Source organism: Rhinopithecus roxellana, chromosome 2 (genome assembly GCF_007565055.1).
Source record: "Rhinopithecus roxellana isolate Shanxi Qingling chromosome 2, ASM756505v1, whole genome shotgun sequence".
NCBI classification, from domain to species: Eukaryota; Metazoa; Chordata; class Mammalia; order Primates; family Cercopithecidae; genus Rhinopithecus; species Rhinopithecus roxellana.
Window position 1 is genome coordinate 161,824,476 of NC_044550.1, and position 22,335 is coordinate 161,846,810.

At 39.4% G+C, this 22,335-nt stretch overlaps 1 protein-coding gene and 1 long non-coding RNA gene across 3 annotated transcripts in view; one reads left to right on the plus strand and one right to left on the minus strand.

The window, feature by feature from the left end:
- C1QTNF7 (C1q and TNF related 7) overlaps positions 1 to 22,335 on the minus strand; it is a 107,074-nt gene that overhangs the window by 62,356 nt on the left and 22,383 nt on the right. Inside the window, exon 1 of one of the 2 annotated variants that reach the window (XM_030926326.1) lies at positions 9,251 to 9,685. The exons of the other annotated variant lie outside the window; for it this stretch is intronic. The gene's annotated coding sequence lies outside the window, so the exon portion shown is untranslated. Of the gene's footprint in view, positions 1 to 9,250; positions 9,686 to 22,335 lie in introns of those variants that run through there. 2 annotated transcript variants of the gene reach the window in all.
- LOC115895679 overlaps positions 1 to 22,335 on the plus strand; it is a 157,320-nt gene that overhangs the window by 14,278 nt on the left and 120,707 nt on the right. The window contains exon 2 of the long non-coding RNA XR_004055830.1: positions 20,473 to 20,590. This is a non-coding gene — a long non-coding RNA (uncharacterized LOC115895679). The remainder of the gene's footprint in view (positions 1 to 20,472; positions 20,591 to 22,335) is intronic.

Here is a 22,335-nt window from a genome sequence, read left to right on the forward strand (position 1 = left end):
GTCATAGAAAGAGAATATGTGTGGTCAGAGGTCTTCTCGAATGGTATACACCTGGGCCAAGTTATTTTCAAAGCTGAGATGAACTTAGAGAAGTCATTATAGTTTAGGGTTTAAAAGTTAAAACAAAAGTTGTATTTGTGTTTCACTTGAAAGGCAAAATATATGCATGGTGTCATGGGCTATTGTTAGATGAGATCTTTTGTAAGTGAACAATTGCTATCATTTCAATCTGTCAAGGAAGACAGAAGTGAATATGTATTTTCTTTCTAGCGCTTACTCTATGACAAGCACTGGCCTGGGAGCTCTCAGCACACATTTAATCAGCTCACTGTCTTTTACTTAAGCAATGATCCCAGGTTCAACCTCCTAGAGAAAAACATTATCATACCTCAATTTCCCTGCTATCCCCAGTTTATTCAAATTCCTCCCCATCTTCACTTGCTTCTCACCTGCCTCAGTGGACACAGCTGTGAGTCAGGATCCACGCTTGTTTGTGGTTGTTTTGATCCACCTCTTGCCTCTCCAAGATTACCTGGTCTAACTACCTTCTCTTATTCTCTGATAGCCTCCATTTCTACCACTGGCTGGTTGCTTTTAACCTACACAAATGTTCAATTTTTGTCCATTCTGAAATAATCTTGACTTGGCTCCCATAGCCACCTCTAACACCATGCATCTCTGTCCTTCCAAGGAAGGTGGACCTGGAAGGTTAAAGGCACCTTTCAGGACTAGCAAGGGGTGAAGAAAGCAAATCAGCTCTTTCCAAAGATACTACATACGTTGCTACCTGAAAGCATTCAGCTGTGCCTAGTAGTCTGTGGTTGGGAGCAGGTGGGAATGACTATGTCCGAACAATAACAATTTGAAGGTACAAAGCCTTAGATAAATTTCCTAAATTTCATTAGTTTCTACAGTGTTCTGGCTAAGGCCAGCTAGGAGTTGGAGATTGGCCATTAAGAGTGAAAGGTGTGCGGGATGAGTATGCACAAGTAACCTAAATGGAAAGGGGATATGTTAGGACAACGGAGGACACAAATTGTTTTTGTTGTCTGCCCAGTGACTGGTTTTAAGCCTTTATGGAGAGAGTGAAGTGGCTTTCTCTCTATCTCTCTACCTCTGCCCTGAACCTAGCAACACTCTGGCTACATGAAGATTATCATTTGGGGGGATTGGGGGAGGATTAGAGATTGCATTTGTCACAAAAATATTATCATTGTCAAGAAGGACAATATTAGAGTCCTTGGTTTGCATGGTGACTGCTTCCTTGGAGTTCCTGAGTACATGTGGGCACAGCACATAGACATCAAGAAACACTTAGGTGAAGTTGCTCAGTGAGAGGAGAGGGCATGACATTGGATTGTTGACATTTGAGTGTCCTTATCAGTATGCTCAGGTTCCTGAGTCCAGAGAAATAAAATGTTTTCTGTAAGAGGGCAGGGATTTTTGTCTGTTTTGATCACCCCTGATTTAGTAAGCCCTAATAAAGTATTTGTTCAATGAACATGTAATGACTTTGGCAGCATCTGGGCCAGGAAACGGTGGTGAGCCTGCCGAGAGCTGGATACAGAGTCCGAACAGCTTGAATCAAGTAGGATCCAGGAAGAATCAACTAAGACTAGATCAAGAATATGGAAGGGGGATGGTGAAGCAAGAGCATGGCTTTTTTAAAGAAAGCCTGGCTGCAAAAATAAGGAGACAAAGCAGATGGGAGTTTGAGAAGGGTATGGGATTCATCATGTGTAACAATGTGATGCAAAGCGTACTACAATAGATAGGAAATACCGAAATAGGCCTGAGTATATCATGCATTGTTTTGAATGTGACTTCTAATGCATTATCTCAACAATCTACATATTGACCAGGTGAGATGTTTGGGACAGGTATGTTAATTCTTTTTTCCAGGTAGGGAAGGAGAGAGAATAAGGTTAAATGGTAGCTTGCTGAAGGTCACAGTATTCATTCGTGAACAAGAACCCATGGCTTTGAATTGTGTTCTAGAATTTTTTTTTGCTTTATCATCTTGCAGAAATGAGTTTTTGACTAGTGAATAGATTTCGGTATGCAAATCTGTATGCTCTTTTTTTGTTGTTGGTGTTTTTCCTCTTTTTAATTTTCCTCTTTTTAATAGTGGTGACTATGAGGTGACAAGCTTTAAATCTTTGACTGGAAAGGTCACAGTGACATGGGGAGATAATTAAAATGGAAAGAAAACCTAATTTGAAACCTGGCTTCACCGGTTAAGATGAGGATAATGTATTGAAACAGCTGAGAGCCTCTGTGAAGGCTTTATTTCACATCACAGCAACACAGAACAAATTGCACAAATTCTAGGAATTATATCCCTTGGAAACAAACACTGAAGTCACTTTTTAAAATGTCACCAAATGGCTCTGTTGACTCTGTTTTGTAACAAGTTACAAACAGATGGCACTTTGAAACATACGATGCAGTTTGGAAAATGAAATCGCTTAGACATTTTTGTCTGGTTTGCTAAGATAATGTGATGAAGCCCCAAATGAAAGAATCTTGGCGTGCACTGATTCTTTGAGATGGAGTCTCGCACTGTCACCCAGACTGGAGTGCAGTAGCGCCATCTCTGCTCTGCAAGCTCCGCCTCCCAGGTTTTCACGCCATTCTCCTGCCTCAGCCTCCTGAGTAGCTGGGACTACAGGTACCCACCACCATGGCCAGTTAATTTTTTGTATTTTTGGTAACGGGGTCACTGTGCAGCCAGGCCCACCTCGGCCTCCCAAAGTGCTGGGATTACAGGCGTGAGCCACCATGCACGGTCACTAAGTTTTAAATATTAAAAAAGATACAACTAGTAAATGTTTATGTAATATAGTCCAATTTATATATTAAATTCTATATTTGTTTCAGAAATAGGAATTTATGGCATATTTTGACAAGTATGGTTTGATTCACTCAAGACCCATCTCAATTCACATCTCCCCCTACCTTTTTTCTTTTTCTTTCTTTTTTTGAGACAGAGTCTCACTCTATTGTCCAGGCTGGAGTGTAGTGGTGTGATCTTGGCTCATTGCAACCTCCACCCCCCAGGTTCAAGCGATTCTCCTGCCTCAGCCTCCCCAGTAGCTGGGATTAGAAGTGTCCACCACCATGCCCAGTTAATTTTTGTATTTTCAGTAGAGATGAGGTTTCACCATGTTGGCCAGGCTGGTCTCAAACTCCTGGCCACAAGTGATCCACCTGTCTTGGCCTCCCAAAGTGCTGGGATTACAGATGTGAGCCACTGTGCCTGGCCTCCCCCTACCTTTTTTACATGAAAGGCTGGAAAGCAGAATACACAGACTTCCAGATTCCCTTGCAGCTAGGGGTAACCCTATTACTTACACAGTTTCACCAATACAATGCACATGCAAAGTCTTGGAAGAAGGCTTCCCTTTTGAAATAAAAAGGCAAAGTTTGACAAGGAAAAGGCTTTTGTTTTCCTGCATGGAATATAAACCTGGAGGTGCAGCAGCTATATTGCCACCATAAAAATAAATGCCCATGCGAGCATTAGTGAGCAGGAATAGAGAAGAACACTAGTTTCCTGGTGGCATCCTTGGACAGCTACAGCATCCCTAGACCTACCTCTGGGCTTCTTGTTGTGTGAGAAAAATGAAACCCCTGCATAATAAAGGAACTGTGTTTTCTGATACTTACAAATATAATCCTAGCTGATACACTTAATAGCTAGAATTTAAAAAGGTATTCCTATTTTCTAACACAGTTCAATTTTCATGCCAGCTTTTGTCACAATTTGTAGTTCCCAAACACTGAAAGTATAGCCCTTGAATTAGACAACAGATTCATTGGAAAGATATTCATTTTGTTGGGCATTAATGGCAAAAGAGTTGGGTCCACTCCCTGGTTATGGGAAAATGGCCCACATGGTATGACCCAAGCAACTGTGGCCCTTCCAGACAATCTGGACATCAGTTCAACCAAAGTGATTGGCCTGGGTTAGGGGAAGAAGAATAGGACAGCTGAACTCAACATGTCCCCACCATTTTGCCTTGCATGGATGTAGACTTGGCCTTTGATTGGAAAGTTTAGAAAGGAACTTGAGGAATCATTTTGTCTCTTTTCACCTTGGGGAAGGACCACACTGAAGTCATAGCAGACATATATGATAACTGATCTGGTTTTAATAGACCTCCAAAGAAGACAATTCCACAGCCTCTTCCCTAAGGAGACCATGTCAACATTTAAAAACTCGCAGTAAATTCTTCCTTTGCTGAAATAGAATTTGTATTGCATGTGGGTAAAAAAAAAAAGCCCCTTATTTTTCTAAAGCAGAGTGACCAAGTGGAAAGTTAGCAGGTTGTGGAGTCCAGCAGTCCTGGGTTGACTTGTGGTTTTGCTGCTTGCTAGTTGATGAACTTCCTTGTTATTTAACATCACTAAGCTTCATTTCCTTATCTGGAAAATAAGCAAAGTAATAGCTACACTATAATCCCTAAAGTTATGGTTCAGAGCTAATATATGTAAAATGTTGGGAATATTATTTGTCAAAAAAGTAAGTGTTTGAAAGCAGTTCTTTTTTCCCCTTCTCTGTTGACTGGACAACAACTTACCACTGTTCTCTGGTTGAAATTGTGTCGGAGCCCAAGAAACACTATGAATTGCTCCACAACTTTCTTCACTACAGGCTGATTAACTCCAATTTCCTAATCCCATCCTGTTTACTCTTATTTTTCAGTCCTTGAATCTTAACTCAGGAACTTGTTTCCAAAAAAATTATTTAAAAAAATATGCTTTGCATTCTGGGGAATTGCAGTTTTATAAAGTAAGCAAAAAATAACAGTACTTGAAAATTTAAAACATTGACCCATATATTCTCTTTTGCTGTAGACATCAAATTCTCATTCTAGGTTGCAGATTCATAATTGAGGTCACTATGGTGACAAAGACAAAATGGAGTAATGAGACAATCATTTGGATTGTTACAGCCAAGGATTTGGCCACAATTATTAGGCTAATTGACAGACAAAGTTTACTTCTCTGGTGCAAGTTCTCTGCATGACGATCTTCAATTTCAGTAGGCCACTAACTTAGACCCAAGTGATCTGCTGCGCCATTTTAAGAAAAGGAACATTTCAGACCCTGGATTGTTTTTAAAAGCTGTACACTCTATTAGTTCTTGGCTACTAGAGTGTTGGATCGACTGACTTCTGGCAGCCTTGCACATTGACTCCACTGACATATGTACAATTTCAGACTTGAAGCCACACATGAAGTAATTGTGAAGCCTCACAATTCATCCCTAAAAATCTGCCATGCGGTGGTTCTTGTCTTCTCCAACAATGTAATCCCTAGAATTGTGATGATATGAGCTTTTAAAAAAGTTGTTAATTAATCTTCATTCACTTAGGACATATTAATTTATCTGTGATGAAGAAGAACATGTTGAAAAATCCCAGAATATTGAATGAAAGAATGAAACGGCTACTGTAATATAGTTTGGATCAGAGATTTTTTTCTTTCTTCTTTTCATACAATTACTTATGGCATGTGATATTAAGAAAGGGAAAGAAAATTCCAAAGCAGAGTTTCCAGAGCAGGGTCTAGAGAAGCCCCATAGATTTACACCAGCTGTGCAGTTAATAGTTGATGAAACAGGCCTAAAAAGAGCTTCAGTGACTTGTCTAATGTCCCATGGTTAGTCAGGGTCTTACTTAATCATGGCTTTGTCTCATTCTGTCTTTCTTATGATTCAGCTTTGAGTTAAATGCCCCTCCCTTAATGAGGTGGTCCTTGACCATGTTAAAGAATTAGCTCCTTCCTGGTACCTAGTCACTCTGTCTTGTTATTCTGTTTTATTTTATTCATACCACTTTCCAATTTCTGAACTTACATTCTGGTTTATGATTCTGTGGTTTGTCTCCTGTAAAGTGCAAGCTCCACGAAGGCAGGGACTTTGGCTTTTGTTCACTATTATATCTAAAATAATGTTTAGGACATGTAAGTCCTCAGTGCAAATTTGTGGATTGAATGGACCAGAGCTAAAGAGGAAAGGAACTCTTGTTTCTTAGGCATCTATTATGCTAGTTGCTGTGCTAAGTTGTTTATGTGTGTTACATAAACTAAGAGGTAAGTGATGTGCTTGGAGCCTTGCAGTTAGAAAGTGGAGAAGAATTGAAAGCCAGGGATATTTTGCTTCAAGTGCTGACATCACAAGAAATTATTTCCAGTGTTCAATGGTTCCTGCTCCACTACTCCCTCCATGACCTCTTCCTGGGCATTTAAAGTTCCTAGTACACCAAGTTTGTGTTTGGCATCCTCTGTTGGCTCATATCTATCTGGGCACTATAGTTTTCAGAGAAACCAACTTGAATATACTATATTCAACATTGAATATATTATATTGAATGTATTATATTCAACTCAGTAAATACTCTGTTGCTGGCTTCTCTGTATAAAGTTTATTGAGTAAATTTCTCATAGATATTATAGCTTTATTTCCTTTTTATATATTTTTTATAGCTTTATTTCACTTCGATGAGGAATCCCATTGAGTTGCACAAATTTGCCATGAAAAGCCTACAAGAGAAAGAAATCCACCCATCTGCTGATGATTGAAACCTGATGCAATCAAAGATGATAAAAAGTTCAGATGATATGGGCCAAAAGATGAAGAAAGCATGGGGGTATCAACAAGACAGGAAATAACCCTGAAATAGTGTTGATTCTGACCACAGGGTAATCAACATATTTGAGTTGGGGAAAATGTCAGATTTCTTGTCCCTATCAGGACTTTTCACCTTCTTCAGGTTAGGTCATATTGGATATAACAATTTCCATTTTGTCCCAGATTATAGAACTGTCAAACTTTAGTGCATACCAGAATCATCTAGAGAATTTATTACCAAAGAGGCACAGGGACCTACTTCAATTAAAGAGATTCTGTGCCAAGCACAGAGTGAGAGCTTAATTGATGGTGACCATTAGCATTGTTATTTATTTCACTCTTCCCCAAAGGGCAGTTGTGGGCCTCACCCATTCATTCACAGATTGGCAAGAGAAAAAAAAAAAAAAAAATCCATCAAACTTGGAATTTGAAAACCTGTGTTCAGACATCAGTGCTGCTAATTTCTAGGTATGTGACTTTGGATGAGTCACTTCATGTCTTTGAGCTTCAGTTTACTTGTCGGAAATCATCATAGTCAATAATGTTTATTTAGAAGGCCATTGTAAGAACTGGATAAAGGAATGCAGAAGAAAGAATCCAACAACAAAAGGGCAGGAGGTTGTGGTTTAAAATGTGGACTTTCTCTATTATGATTAAAACAGGTCATTTACTTCCAAATCCCAGCCCTGCCAGCCATCATTACCTGTGTAATTGTAGGCAAGTAAACCTCATTAGCCTTGGTTTTCTCATATATGAAAGAGACAAAAACAATTTTTTGTCTATATCAACTCTCAAACTTTACATGAACCCTGCTGTTATGAGCTCTATTTTATTGTAAGGGAACTGAGGCACAGAGGAGTTAAATAACCCAACCCAGATTCACATAGACGCTAATCTGGTTTCTGTCTTCAGGAACTCCGGTTCAGAGTCTCTACGCCTTACCAGTGAGCCTGCTGCTCCCACGAGCACACGAGACATGATGAGGAAGGGCCCAGCACATGACAAATGCTCAGTAAATATTTCCCCAAATTTGAATAACTTACTTCACATTACAAACTTCATCTTTCTATTTCGTTATGCAGTCCACAGCATAGCTCAGACAGTGTTCAACCCTACGTAGCTATTGCCTGTGAACACAAAAGTGCACTTGGGCTGCATAAATACTACAGACACGTTTATACAAGAAGGGGAACATTGTGTCACATTTGGTTTTTATTGCTTTCAGCACGTTAGGCACATACTATCTGTTTATTAGGTAAAGGTGAAAGGTTACAGATCACCTTAAATTAAAGTATAGATGAGTTGCTTGAGAAAGGGCTACATAGAAAATTGCTGTTGTAAATGTACAGTAACCTAGAGCTTTTCGACTCTTGGAAGTAGCTTACGTGTGTGCTGACAATGACTGACATATTGGGAATGAAACCCGTCTTAACAGTACAGCATGTGGAAGTGTACACCAAACTTACTCAAGGAGAAGAAAGGAAGTCAGATGTCAACTAGAGTTAAGGGCAATTATTCTTTATTTTGGAGGAACTTTCCAGTGAGTTGGGGGAACACAACCCAGGCTGAGGGTGTGGAGTCTTATTGAAATCATGAATCAGAACAAATTGGGAGATACATAGTCTGATGATAAGATAGAGTGTGAGGACTCGGAGCATATGTTCCATGCAGCCATAGAATTCATGATGAGGGATCTGCAAAATGGACATTCAAGTTCCTGGGAACAAAGGCTGATCCAAACAAAACGATTCCGTTCAAGTTTGTTGTATTTCTTTTAACTGCTTCCCAGTCATTACCCATAATTTGATTTGAAATACTTATAAAAGAAATGTACCCCAGTACAATGCATCATTTATGAAATTATGCATTTCATTTGTAGAATTACTAGTAATGCAAACTCATAGTTTTACCAACACAATTTAGATATTTCTGCTTCCATATTGCAATGATTGCATTATCCCCCCATGGCCAAGTGGAGTGGTGAGCACATTTGTTTAAAAATAAAATAGACAGTAAATAAATCAACACACTTAACAAAAGCTAAATTGAACACAAGATTTATGCCACTATAAGGAAATCTCCACAGAACAATATTCGCTTTAATGCTTTCTTTTTCCTCTACTAAAATCCTACAGTGTATCAAAATAAAGAAAGCACTTTCAATGTGAATTACGTAGGAACAGACACGATGACAATTCTGTTTTTCAGAGTAGGGTTACAGAGCCACTTCTGCTTGCCCCTGCGAGTGTCAGTGTCGGCCTCACACTCCTCTTGAGTACGGATCTATAACTATGAAGGAGCGTAATTGGCAAGGAAGGGCTTTTCAAAACGAACCCTTCCCAAGCAAAGCCGATTCTGACGACTTTCGCTTTCCCTTTCTTGTTCAGCAAAAGCAACCCCCAGAGGAGTCATGTTATTGACTAAGCCCCAGTCGGTAAACACCCCTGAACATCATTAAAAAAAAAAAAAAAAAAAAAAAAAAAAAAAAAACAGAAAAAAAAAAAACCAAAAACCAGAGAGAGAGAGAAACACCAACATGAGCCAAAGGACGCCTTTCTAAGGAAAAAAAGCCTGAAGACGTTTACTTCAATGGAGAGAGGGCTGTTTACTTACATTGCTCGCAAGACCTTCCAACAGCTGGAGTCTTTGAACTCTAGTGTGCGCAGATGTGGAGCTTTTGCTCGAAATCCCCTTTCCCTTGGCAGCGAGGATTATTCATAACTCTTTGGGGCTTCAGATTGATAAGTAATTTCCTGATTCGCTTTCAAAAGCATTCTCCCAGGGTTTGAGTGGTGGCAGAGAGAGGGAGCGGGCAAGGACCCCAGCGTGCAATGACGCTGTGGCCTACACAGATCTCCTGATTGTTCGATCGAGCCCGAAAGAAGACGTCGACATTACAAACAAAAATAAATATCCTTCTTTATCTGTTGGCTCATTCCCCAAATCATATTTGGGAAATAGCACAGTGAGTCTGGACAATATTTTTTCTAAAAGTATAATATTAGCTGAACACCTTATCATTTTTGTGCTGGGAGAAATCAGGGCACCTCTGACTGCTCTTCAAAGACCAGCTGTTGCAATTTCTTTCTTATGAGCTGCTTTACAGGATGTTCTTAGAGACCAAGCAGCCCAGCCCTTTCGGTTGACAATCGAAAGAAATGATGCCCAGGGCTTACAAGACTTGACCAGGATCACACAGCTAGTTAGCAGAAGGACAGCAACCTAAGAGCCGACTGTCAAGCCAGTGCTGTGTCCACTGTAGGGAGGTGGAGGCAGATGCAAGGACTGGAGATCTGACTCTCAATCTTTAAGATACCTATCACTGGACATGGCTCTTGATGTTTCTGAGTCTTGGTTTTCACAGCTGCAGAATAAAAATCATAATAGTAACCCTTTCTTGGTCATACAAAGTGGTAATCTCTCTGAAAGCATTTTGTCCAGGATGAAAGCAATTGTATCCTCAGATGAAATTTTGTCGACACAGCCCCATTTACATGCTTCTCTTCTCCTTTCCATTCTCATTTCCATTCAATATTATTTTCTTACTGAAAGAAACCATTGAGTGACTTTTGGATGGAGAAGGAGGAGTATAGTGGCCAGGAAATGAGATAGAACATGGAGAAAATTTTACCTTGGAAATCCAGGTAAAAATTAGATGAAAGGGTATACAGCATATCTTAACATTTGCCTCAGAAAGAACACTAGATCTAGAAATAGAAAATCAAAGCTTGGCCACTGCCTGGAACACTTAACGGCCAAGGGAGCCCTGTGGAGTCATTTAAACATTCCAAAACACAGTTGACTCACTGGGTATGTGATCCCTGTCCCATTGCACTTACCTCATTTTGTTGTGGTTAGAATCAAATGAAGTGTTTATCAAGATAGTGCTTTGCAATGTTTCAGGCTTTGAAACTAAAATGTAGTTGCTATGGTTTGAATGTATGTGTCTCCCCACAAATTCATACATTGGAACCTAAGATCCAATATGATAATATTAGGAGGTGGAGCCTTTAGGAGGTTATTAGGTCACAATGGCAGGGCTCTCATGAATGGGATTCATGACTTTGTACAAAGGCTGGAAGGAACTAGCTAAGCCCATTCTGCCCTCTACCCTTCTGTCACGTGTGGACATAGCATTTGTCTCTCTGGAGGATGTAGCAACAAGGTGCCCTCTTGGAAGTGGAGACAGAGCCCTCACCAGGCCCTAAACCTGTTGGCACCTTGATCTTGGATATCCCAGCCTCCAGAACTGTCAGAAATAAATTTCTGTTGTTTATAAATTACTCATCTGTGGTATTCTGTTGTAGCAGAACTAATGGGCTGAGACAGTGGTATTTTCCAGTGGGATGTGCAACTACCATTGCCCATTTCATCTGTGTAATTGGCTGACACCACTAGGTGCCAGGGCTCCCGGGTTCTGCCTTGACCTTTTTCCCCCTTTTCCTTTTAGGAGTGTATTTCATCTTTCTTCCCTTGTTATCCACCTCTTGGTACTTGTCTCCCATGCTTGCTGCTATTGGTTTTCTTTCTTAGGGCTCAAATTATCCTTCCATTTTTTGTGTAATGGTAAGAATGAAGAACAAAGAGAAAACATTTTGTTCAGTCACACAGAAAGGCATCCACGTTGTCTTGACACAAGTGGGAATGTATTTTTGAAGTAGCCATGAACAAAGATCAAATGAATCAAGATCAGTGCCCCCTTGAAGATGATCAAGTCATAAGTCCAACTCATATTTTATGGTTCCATTCACTTCTTTTACTCTTTTATAAATGTATTATTTAAATGTTATTTCAGTTAAGATTTGCACTCTATCATCTGTAGGAAGAATTTTCTAGTAGAGTCTTGCTTGGGCTGCTATAACAAAATACCATAGACTGGGTGGCATAAACAACAGAAATGTATTTTCTCACAGTTCTGGAGTCTGGAAGTCTGAGATCTGGGTGCCAGCATGGTTGGATTCTGGTGAGGCTTCTCTTCTTGACTTGCAGATGGCTGCCTCCCTTCTGTATCCTCATATGGTGGGCAGAGGGAGATCTTTCTCTTCCTTTTCTTAAGAGACCATAGTCCTATTGGATTATGGACCCATCCTATGACCTCATTTAACTTGAATTAGCTATGAACGCCTCTGTCTCCTGATAAAGTCGTACTAGGGGTTAAAGCTTCAACACATGAATTTTGGGGTGACACAATTCAGTCCATAGCAAGCCTGCAGGAAGTAAAAGAAGGGAACGAATACTTATTGAGCCTTTTTTCTCCTCACTGAATTGTCAAAACAACATTGATAGGTTGGTTGTGACTTTTCTACGGTCACAAAGCTAGTAAGCGGCAGTGACCAAATGTAAACCATGATGACCAGAACCCTGCTTCCCTCATGACACATTCTGCCTCCACCTCTTCTTTTCTCCTAGATTCTGAGCCATGACCCTTTATTTTCCCTTCCCACTCTCTCCTATTTAGTTGCCTGGAGGCAAGACATTGTTACCCAGAGCACCATGAGAAGGAAGCCATGGGGATTCCCTCATGTGCCCACTGAGCTTAGACTGACAGCTGTAGAGTTTGCCTGGAATGTTCTCTCCTTGCATCCCTCCCAGCCTCCTTCATGTTAATAAGTCCCTTCATTAGTTCAAACTGAACGCACATGCTTCTTCCCCGGGATGTTTCCTTTGATCTGACCCTCCCCACCCTTGCTCTTCCTCACTATATTCTCTTATACTGTCCTATACTTCCCCTTATAATTTTTTCTCCTTTCATAAGATTTCATAAATGTTGTTTTATTATTGTAGTGGTTATAGCAATAGGTCTATATTTCTAAGATAATTCGCATAATGGTTGTCCCCCTCACTGGTCTGTAAGCTCCCTGATGCCAGGGATGCTTTGCTTACTAAGAGCTGTCCAGCCATTAGAACACTAACATGAGATGCTACAGAGGAGCAAGGGAGGATTAGACAGGGGCAAACCGGGAAAAGTAAATAGTAGAAGAAAGGCCCTTCAGAATTCACCTGCAGCAGTATGACTAGCAAGCGTATGTCTGAGAACAGTCTAATGAGGCCCCTTTATTAAGCTGTCTGTGTACCACCAAATGTATTCTTCCCCTGTCTATTTTGCTAGGTTTGGCTGATCAAGAATGAGGTGGTTAATGTGAAGAGAGGCAGCTTGAGGAGCAAATCCTGGGTCACATCTGCTGCCTGCTGGTCAATGCCTGGGTTCCTGCAAGGGCAGCACAGCCTGACCCTCTGCAAGATGGGGCTGCCTGTTCATACCCCATCAGCCTCAGTCTCTTCCTAGAAAGAGCTGATGGGACAGGGTGTGAAGATGTATAGGAACAAGGAGGAATTCCTACCAGAGAAAGACATTTTCAGTTGAAGGAACCACATGTGCAAAGAAATGGAATGACAGCATGTTGTGTTTAGGGAACCTCAAGAAGCCTAGTTTTGTTGGTGAGTTACAAGGAAATGTGATAGTAGAAATGAAAGTATCAGATAAATCTTAAGTGTTTCCATTAATATCTATTTCTCAAAATTGTTTGGAGGGCCAGTGAGAGAGTACATATGGAATTGCTTTATAAACTGGAAAAAAATTATATGAAAATATTTTTATTACAAATTCTTTGGATGAAGATAACTAGAATATTAGGCTAAGAAACCATGCTAGGAAATGGAATTATTTATAAACCAGAAGTTTTGATTAATTTCCTTCTTCTAATCTCCTTTCAAAGGGTAGAATGTAAGTTTATAGTATCTGTTGAATATGAGTGAGTTGTGGGATGTGTGTTTTCAACTCAGCACTATCCCTGGTCCTTTCTACTTTCTCTCTGAGGGAACAGGGACTGGAAGCCTGGAACTACATTTCCCAGAATCACTTGTAGGCAGAGTTCCTAATTACAGTCAGCCAAGGAGGGCACACACAGGGTTGTGAAAGATAGAAAATAATTAGAGGACATTATTCTTCGGTGTCAGTTACAGAGTGGAAACAGCCAGCTGATGTATGGTTTGCAGCAACTTCTGGGTGAGATACTAGAATTTCACACTTTCCTATGGCTTCCCAGCAAGCTTGTTCTTCTCGGTGTATAGCCAGACAGAATGCTTTTTTTCTGCAATTGTTGGTCTCATGAACCCCTTTTAAACAATTATTTTTTATTTAGAAATACTTATAGACTCATAAGAAGTTGCAAAACAATTTACCAAAATACCCTAGCTTCTTCAAATGGTGACATCTTATACCGCTATAATAATCATAGAATAAAAAAAATTGACATGAGTACAATAGGGTTAGGCAGACTACAGATCTTCAGTTTTTACGAGTTTATATGTAGATTCACTTGTGTGTTGCATAGTTCAGTATAGTTGAATACAATTTGATCTCATATATAGATTATTTACAGTTCTTTCAATGGCTCTTTAAGACTTTAATTTCTTGCCTTAAATCTCTACCTGATGCTATTTTCTTAACTGAATGCTGAGTGAGGTGGTTAATAATTTCTTGGTGTTATCTCACATTTGAAGCCTTGCAGTCAAATTTTGGTGCTTACCTTCCATTATGTTCATTCATGTGTTCAATTAAAATATCACTCACTGATATAACTTCACAGGCCTTCTTTCCCATTGTTTTCATCACAGGATTACAAAGGCATTCCCAGCGTATCATTATATTATATGTAAGTTACCACGAAAGATTTTTAGCTATTCGTTGGGCTGTTAATTGCTCAGTTTTCAAAGTCATTCTTACTGTAGTGGATTAAAAATGCAAAACTTGTAAAATCATTCTTAAATAATGGTAAAATAATTTATATATGATAAGGCAGGAAACAAAAAAAATAGGTATAGCTAATGGATAGGAGGAGGCTAAGTTATCATTGTTGAAGATAATAAAACTGTACACCTAAACAATGCAGCAAATTTAACAAGGGCCATTAGAAATAATATATGTTTAACAGAATTTACAGATACAAAAATACATGCATGAAAGTAGCCTTCCTATATATCAAAATAATCAGAAAACAGAATGTTTAAAACCCTCTAAAATCTAAAATGATGCTGGTTTCCCTGCAGAGGAAGGAGAGACTCGCCTCTCCCTAATTCTGGGCTGTTTTCTCACTTGAGCCTTAATCAGCACAACTTGTGTGCAGAGACTCTCAAAATTTTGCTAAAATATTTTTTTTTCTTTCCCTTCTCATCCTTACCTCTGACTCACTAACCACAAAAGATCAAAATCTGGTCTGAAGAAGCTGAGGGAAGTGAACACTATGACATGTTCTTTGTCCCTTCCTAATTAAGACATATTTCCTCTCAAAATATCCTAGCCTGCAGAGATGGTCCCTGGCTGTAACTTAATTTTTTTTTACATCATTTTCTCCAAGGCAGTGTAACAACTTGAAACCACATATTTCAGAAAATGATCTTCGCTTTACATTCACCATTTGGTTGGCTTTCCCAGAATAAATGAACCATCTGCCCTAAAGAACTATGCAAGTCTTTGCCACTTACAACCAGTGAGACAACAAGTTTCCTGGCTAACATTTGTTAGGTGCTAGCAAAGTTCATTGATTCCTCTGGGCATTATCTTAATTAGTCTTTACCACTGTATGGGTAGAAAATTAGTCACTTAAACCAGATCTCAAGGCTACCAAAAGGTAGAACTAAGGTAAGGGCCAGGTGGTGAGGCTCCAAGTCCTTTCTCTGCTTGTTTTGTAGGGTGACAATAATTTTCTTCCCCACAGGATTTCAAAAACAAGATCTGGGAATCAGCCTGGTCCCTCTGACATTGATACACATACATCCTAGTGAGCCGCATTGGCTGCATCAACTCAGTGGGTCTAATTTAAAAAGTCAACTTATAGAAAAATGCCAGATAAACAAATGGTGCTGGTAATAGTAGGTAATTATGAAAATTGTATAAGTGATATATGAATGCTGAAAATATAGTGGAAGTCCCAACTATATGACCGCCACTTGGTGGAAACCTTGTCAGGAGAGAGTATTTGGATTTGCTTCCTAAGTGGAGTTAATTCTTTAGAACTTTAGCACCTAATAAAAGCAACAAAATTCATATCACTCTCAAAAGCATAATTTAGAAGACTCTATTTTCCCAAATAATAGTTCTCCTTTGAAGACTACTGGAAATTGCCTTCTTTCTAATTTTAAGATTTGGATTGAAAACATTCAAATGCAGGCCTAGCTTCAAAGCGTAGTTTGAGACCAAGAAGCACTTCCTGATTTATATTACTTGAAGCATCTTTTGAGCCCCTGGATTCCACCATACATGAAGCTAACACTATTCCTACATTGCCCAGTTTCATTCATTAATTGATTCAAAAGAAGAAAGAGGTTCCAAATCTCAGCAATTTTCATTATGGATAAATAGATGCATCCCCTATGTAAAGAGTTGAACCAAAATGTCCCTTAAAAGAACCTAGTATCAAGCCCTTCGAATTTCCAATCTCTTAGTTTCACAATCATCACTATCTTTTCCCCCCAATGTTTCCATTCCTCATGTGCATCAGCATGACCATGCTGTCTCAACCAGTCCACAGGAATCACACATGCACTTCCTGTCTTAATCAACAATGAAGCTCTCACTTAGTTGGTGGATCATTCAGGATAAGGACATTTACTGAGGCTGGCTTGTTTTAGTCCAGGAACACATAGCAGCTCCTTTGGAGATTGCAAACAACATCTAAGTCAATGTTATTTGAAAGGTAAATATGTAGCCACAAAAGAACATTTAAAAAAGAGAAGAAAATAAGACGGAGAAGAGAGAAAGATTGGAAGGAAGGAAAAAAGAAGGAAGGAGAGGAAGGGGAAAAAGTGAGGAAAAAGAAAAAGGGAGAAAGACACAGTGAAAGAAAAAGAAAAGGCACAGGAGGGAGGCAAAGCAAAGGGTTAGATGCTGTAACTGCAAGTAACACAGACTTGGGCTGTGCATTTTTTCCAGGGGACTATCTGCGGTTTTTTATGTGCCATACTATGCCATGATGCGGCAACAGTAAACTGACTTAACATGCCCTTAACTGTAGCTAAGGTTTACACTCACAAGTGCCATTTTTGGATAGGGTGACCAGCTATCCTAATTTTCCTGGGACTGAGGGGGTTCCCAAGATGTGAGGCTTTCAGTTTTTAAACTGGGATAGTTCAGTCTAAAACCGAGGAGTTCTCCACAGCATGGGATTTTCAGTGCTAAAACCAGAGAAGTCCCAGGCAAATCAGGAAAAGCTGTTCATCTTATCTTTGAGTAAAACAGTAAATTGTGTCTCTTGCATCCTTTGAGGATTGCATAGGAATCTCTCCAGCTGTTAACCCATCTTCCATGTGCTGGGATCTGTGTTATGTTGTGTACACTGTAATGGACATCTTTTTATTCTGCTTGCTCAGCACCCCAGTAATCTTTGGGTAATGCCTTTCCTATTTTATGTAGTTCTAGTTGGGCTGTCATGCATAGTGTCCTTCACTCCTGCTGCCTTCCCTGGGGTCAGTGGGTCAGCCAGGGTAGGCTAAGCAAAACAGGCCATCTCTGACACCTCTGGCAACAGTGGTTAGTTGAGGGGTGAGTATGGAACACAAGGAAGACAGCCCTTGGGAGGGAGGAATCCCTTTTGCTCTTAGTGAAGCCTATCATTGGTCATCTTCTCCACCATGTATGACAGTCAACAGATACAGAAGGAAGTCAGAGGGAGAAAGACAGAAAAAAATATTTGAAGCATCTTTTGAGCCCCTGGATCCCACCATACATGAAGCTAACACTATTCCTAGATTGCCCAGTTTCATGAGCTCATGCATTCCCTCTTTTCTTAAGCTGGTTTGAGATGAGTGCTTGTCATCTGCAACCAAAAGAGTTGTGACTAATAGATATACATGAGCTCTGTTATTCTGGAGTCAGTCCCGAGAGACGGGTCTAAGTTGAACCACATGAAATCACTGATATTCAACTTCTTTTGACTGCAAATATGGAAATGCCATTTGAAGCATTTTAAATATTATTAGCTCCTTTGCACAGATGAGGAAAACACTTAGTGGTGAGAAATAATATGCTCAAGGCTGCACATTTGTTAGACAGCAGACCTGGAATCAAACCCAGGTCTTCATGATTCTAAGGTACACAAGTATATTTCCAGTAGTTTATGCTGCCTGAAAAAAGAGATCTCTTAAGAGCTTTCCCTTGCTATCTGACAAAGGCCTTGAAATATACTAGATTTTATTCATACCTTTATGTATGAACTTATATATGGTGCCAAACACCTGCTCTTTTGCTTGTAAAATCCCCATTTCACTGGATGTTTCATGAAGAGAAGTCAGACACACGAGTGTGCAAAGCAAGAGGAAAAACTCCGTTCAACTCTGGTGTGTATTTTCATTTCACTTGGGATGAAGCTCCAGGTGATGATACGTCAGCTTTTCAAAAGAACTCCAGCTTTGGTTTTCACTGACAATCAAGAGGTGCTATTCTTGCCTCACAAAAAAGATATTATTTACCCATTCTACTCTCTCTTCAGAGAGACCATTCCCATACCTCAAACCCAACATATTTATAATGCAGCTGTGACAGTGAGAGAAGTATTCTGGATATTTTGAATTGTCATGATCATCCCATGTACTTGACCACTGATGCAATGGGATGATGCTTGCCCAGAAAATATATTTTTTTTCTCCATGGTCTTGTTCCATACCTATTTTAAAAATCGCAGAGCATGTATACAATATGGAAAATTTATGTGTAATTTCTTTAGTATTTATTATATGTGAAGTTATTATAATCCAGGATTGTCTGTTCATTTTAACTAATGCTAGAGAAACAATGTGTCTTATTAGAGCATGGATAACATTCTATGGCAAATGTTTTTGGCATTATCTGCTGAGCATCTCTTCCATAAATTTCCTTCCCCCATCTACATGGTGGCAGGCTGTAGTCATCAGCTAATGCTGCCATTAATGCTGCTGCATAATAAACATCTCCCAGGTCTCAGTTGCTTATAACAACAAACATTTATTTTTTTTTCCTCACTCATTAAAGCTATGAAATGTGCCCAAGATCACACAGCTGGTAAATGATGAAGCTGAGATTCATTCATTCAACAGACATCATTGAGCTCCTCCTAACTGCCAAGTACAACGAAGAGGCTGATAAATCACCAAGCCAAAGACTGTGCCTTAGCTGATGATGTTAAAAGCGAAAACAATGTCATTACAGCTCTAGAGAGTCAACCAAAAAGACAGAACATGACACAGAAAAGGGTTGACAGGATCTGACAAGTCAGGGGTGTGATGGTTTAGAGAATACAGATAACACTGGCCAGAATGGTAGCCATAGTGGGATGATAACAAGATTAATTAAACAATGCGAATATAAAGGCATCCCAAGTGGAAGCTGACATTGCATTTCTAATTTCGAGAGAGGAGAGAAAGGGAAGGAAACATTTGAAGCCATTTTTTGAGTGTCTGCTCTGAACTGGGTATCATCACATGACGAAAACCCAATGTTCAGAGACAAGGGCATCTCACTTCACATTTTACATCTTCCTGAATATCACTTTCTGTATGTCTAATGCAAAGATAGTGACATTTCTTTCTTCGTATTGTCTTAGTTTGTGCCTAACACATTTCAGGCTCTCAAAAAATGGTAATTTTCTTAGAAGATTCTGTTAGTTGCTTTCCAATGTTCATTTTGCCATTATTTCTTGTTAACAGAAGCCTCATTTGTCTGGGGAGACAATGTGGCCAGTTAAATGCCCACCTTCCCAGGAGTCTTTGTGGCTAGTGAAGGCTGTGACCCACTGAGTTGGGACAATAATAAGCAAGCAGAGGTTGATGGAAGAGGTTGCTGGGAAAGCTTCCTAGAAGAGAAAGACTCAGGTGGTCTCACGTGTTCAGATTTTGTTCTGTGTACTTTGCCATTGATCCAGAATGCAGGCATGGCATTGAGGTAGAGTAGATGTCTTGTGATTACAGTAGGGAGAACTGCATACCATACATACCAGGATGGAGGAACAGAAAGGTAGAATGAACCTAGGTCTCTTATGACCATGAATTTTTGTTCTACTTGAACAAAAAGAACAATTAAACGTGTCTTAAAAAAAAAAAAAAGACCAACCATCCAACACACATCATTGTAACCTACAAAAACAGCTCCACTTGGCTGAAAGACTAAGCTCAGCTTGATTTTCCCAACCATGGTAACACCAGACAAAACAGAAAAATCAAAGCTTAAAATAAAAAAATACCATCAAGGGAAGATATGTAACCAAATAATTAATGAGGTATATTTTAAGGTTTTCATTATTTAATCCTATCATGTTAGCAATGAAATTTGGGAGAAGAAACTACAAAATTTCAAGGCAGGGAATCCAGGTTCAAATTCTCACTGAACCTTTTATCTGCAGAGTGAATTTGGGCCAGTCTTTTTATCTTTCCAGGTTTGCATTTTCCATGCTGCAAAATCATAATGATAATGATGATGATACTTACTTATAGTATCGATATAGAGTGTGCTGAAGGGAATGTATGTGAAAGCACTTTGTAAACAATAAGTTATTAGGCAAGTTTTTGTTACTACTGAAAAGTGAAAAGATAGTCAAGTGTGAAATAGCCAAGCTTGCCCAGTTACCATCTGGCACTGACATGTGGTCTAGAGGCATGAAACTGAGATGCTAAAGGATATATGGGCTGTAAATGCTCTGTTAAAGGTTAGCAATGAATCTTTCATGTCATAATCACATGTTTCTTACAAACAGAGGTGCCAGCCATTAATGGGGGAAGAGGAAGAAGGAAGAAAACTATAATTTTTTTATCACTTATTGTAAGCCTTTTGGTGTTTTACATATATGATCTTCTTTAATTAATTGCAGACTTGAAGCTACGTTCACAAATGCTCTGAAGACAGAACTTTTATATTTTGAAAACAGAGTTATGCTGCCGGTCAAGTTGCCTATGACTAACGCACAAGGATCAAGAATTCTGACTTAGGTAGGAAAAGTAGGGGATGGGCCAGACTTAGGGGAGGGGTCTGAGATCTGAAGTTAGTTGATTAGTCCCCCACAGAAGGATGAATCTTACTAATCAAAGGTTGAAGACTTAGGCTTGTCTATATAGAGGGAAAGAGGAAAGGGAATTTCTCAGCCATTGAGGACCTCCCAGATCAGCTCTTTATACGTCACCTCTTAGGAAATAAGAGTGTAGACATTTTGCTGTGCAGCTGGCACTGTGCTAAACACTTTAAATTATTAACTCATTAATTTTTGCAACAGTCTTTTGAGGTGGAGGTACTATGTTTACCCCCATTTTACAGAAAGCTGAGAATAGTGAGCTTAATTGACTTGCCCAAAGCCACCAGTTGGATTGGAACACAGTCAGCCTGGTTTCTGTGCCCTGCAGTTCACCACGATGCTCTTTTGCCCCTCGAGGGGAGGAATGCAGCAGAACATATGTCAGACAGCTGGACTGTGGATCTTGAGAACTCAGCTTCTTAAGAAACTCAGGAGAGTTAATGTGTTTTCTTGGTGGAAGAAGGCTGAAGAGTCTCCCAAAGATTCTTTTGGTTTTTCAGGGAATTAAATGTAATCATCTACTCATATATAGCAATGCCTCTCCTTAGTCTAATATGAGATTTAGGGATTTGGGAGGACATCTGGAATTTATTAATGCCATTTGGGTTTTGAAATTCAATATTAAATTCTTAGAGTGAAAAAAACAAAGAAACCAGAATAGACCATATTAACTAAATGTGACTACACAGGGCATGTGTTTGCAAACTGGGCTTGAATGTCTGGCTGAAATATTGCTCTGAATACACTAGGTCATTCCTCTCAAAAGGCAAAAACACCTTTCTGGCATCATTTTGACCTTCTGTATATATGGTAATGGCAGAGAGTATATTTTAGGGTTTTTCTTCTCCCAGATAATGTTGAAAGCAGTATAAGCGATTAATGTGGCTATGCTGAGATTATGGCACAAAGATAATTAGAAAAATATCACCTTGACAGTTTCAGTTTTTCATTCTGAGTCTGGGGAGATAGTATGGGCTTCAGAGCAACTGTTTTTTTTTTTTTTTATCATTCCATTAGTTGTGTAATTTCGAATAATCTTCCCAAGCCAGTTTCTTAACCTATAGGACGTTCCAAGCAGAAGGTGGAAAACAGGGGTATACATTTGGGAAGTTTTAGGTGGTTCATGATGGTCGAAGTGAAAAGTGCTTCTGAAGAATATTAGAAGATGAAATCCAAGACGTAAACGTTGTGAAGTCTGGTGTCCTAAGCAGGGGTGTGGACTTTATCTTGAAATTACCAAAAAGTTGTTTTAATTTTAATCCTTTTAAATACTAAATAGAATTGCTTTTCCTTATTACAAATATAGTAGCTTATCATAGAAAACAATAGATAAGGAAGAGAAAATCCTTAAATTCAGTCAATCATACAGAGATTACTATGGTGTCCTCTTAGCCACTTATAGGTCTTAGATATTAACCTACCTAACATGACTTGACTGGAGACCAGCTAAGCCTAGTTTAAGTACAAATGCTATTTCTGGTAGGTAAGTGTGTGAATGACTTTTAGAAAAAGTCCTCATTGTCTGAAGATTCTATACTTGCAAATTCATCTACTTGCTAAAATTTATTTGCAAGCCCCCAATCAAAACTCATGGTGCTTTCTCGGTCCTTTGTGGATGGATATGCACAACTCTCAGGTCAAAGACGACAATGTTCTGCTTTCTCC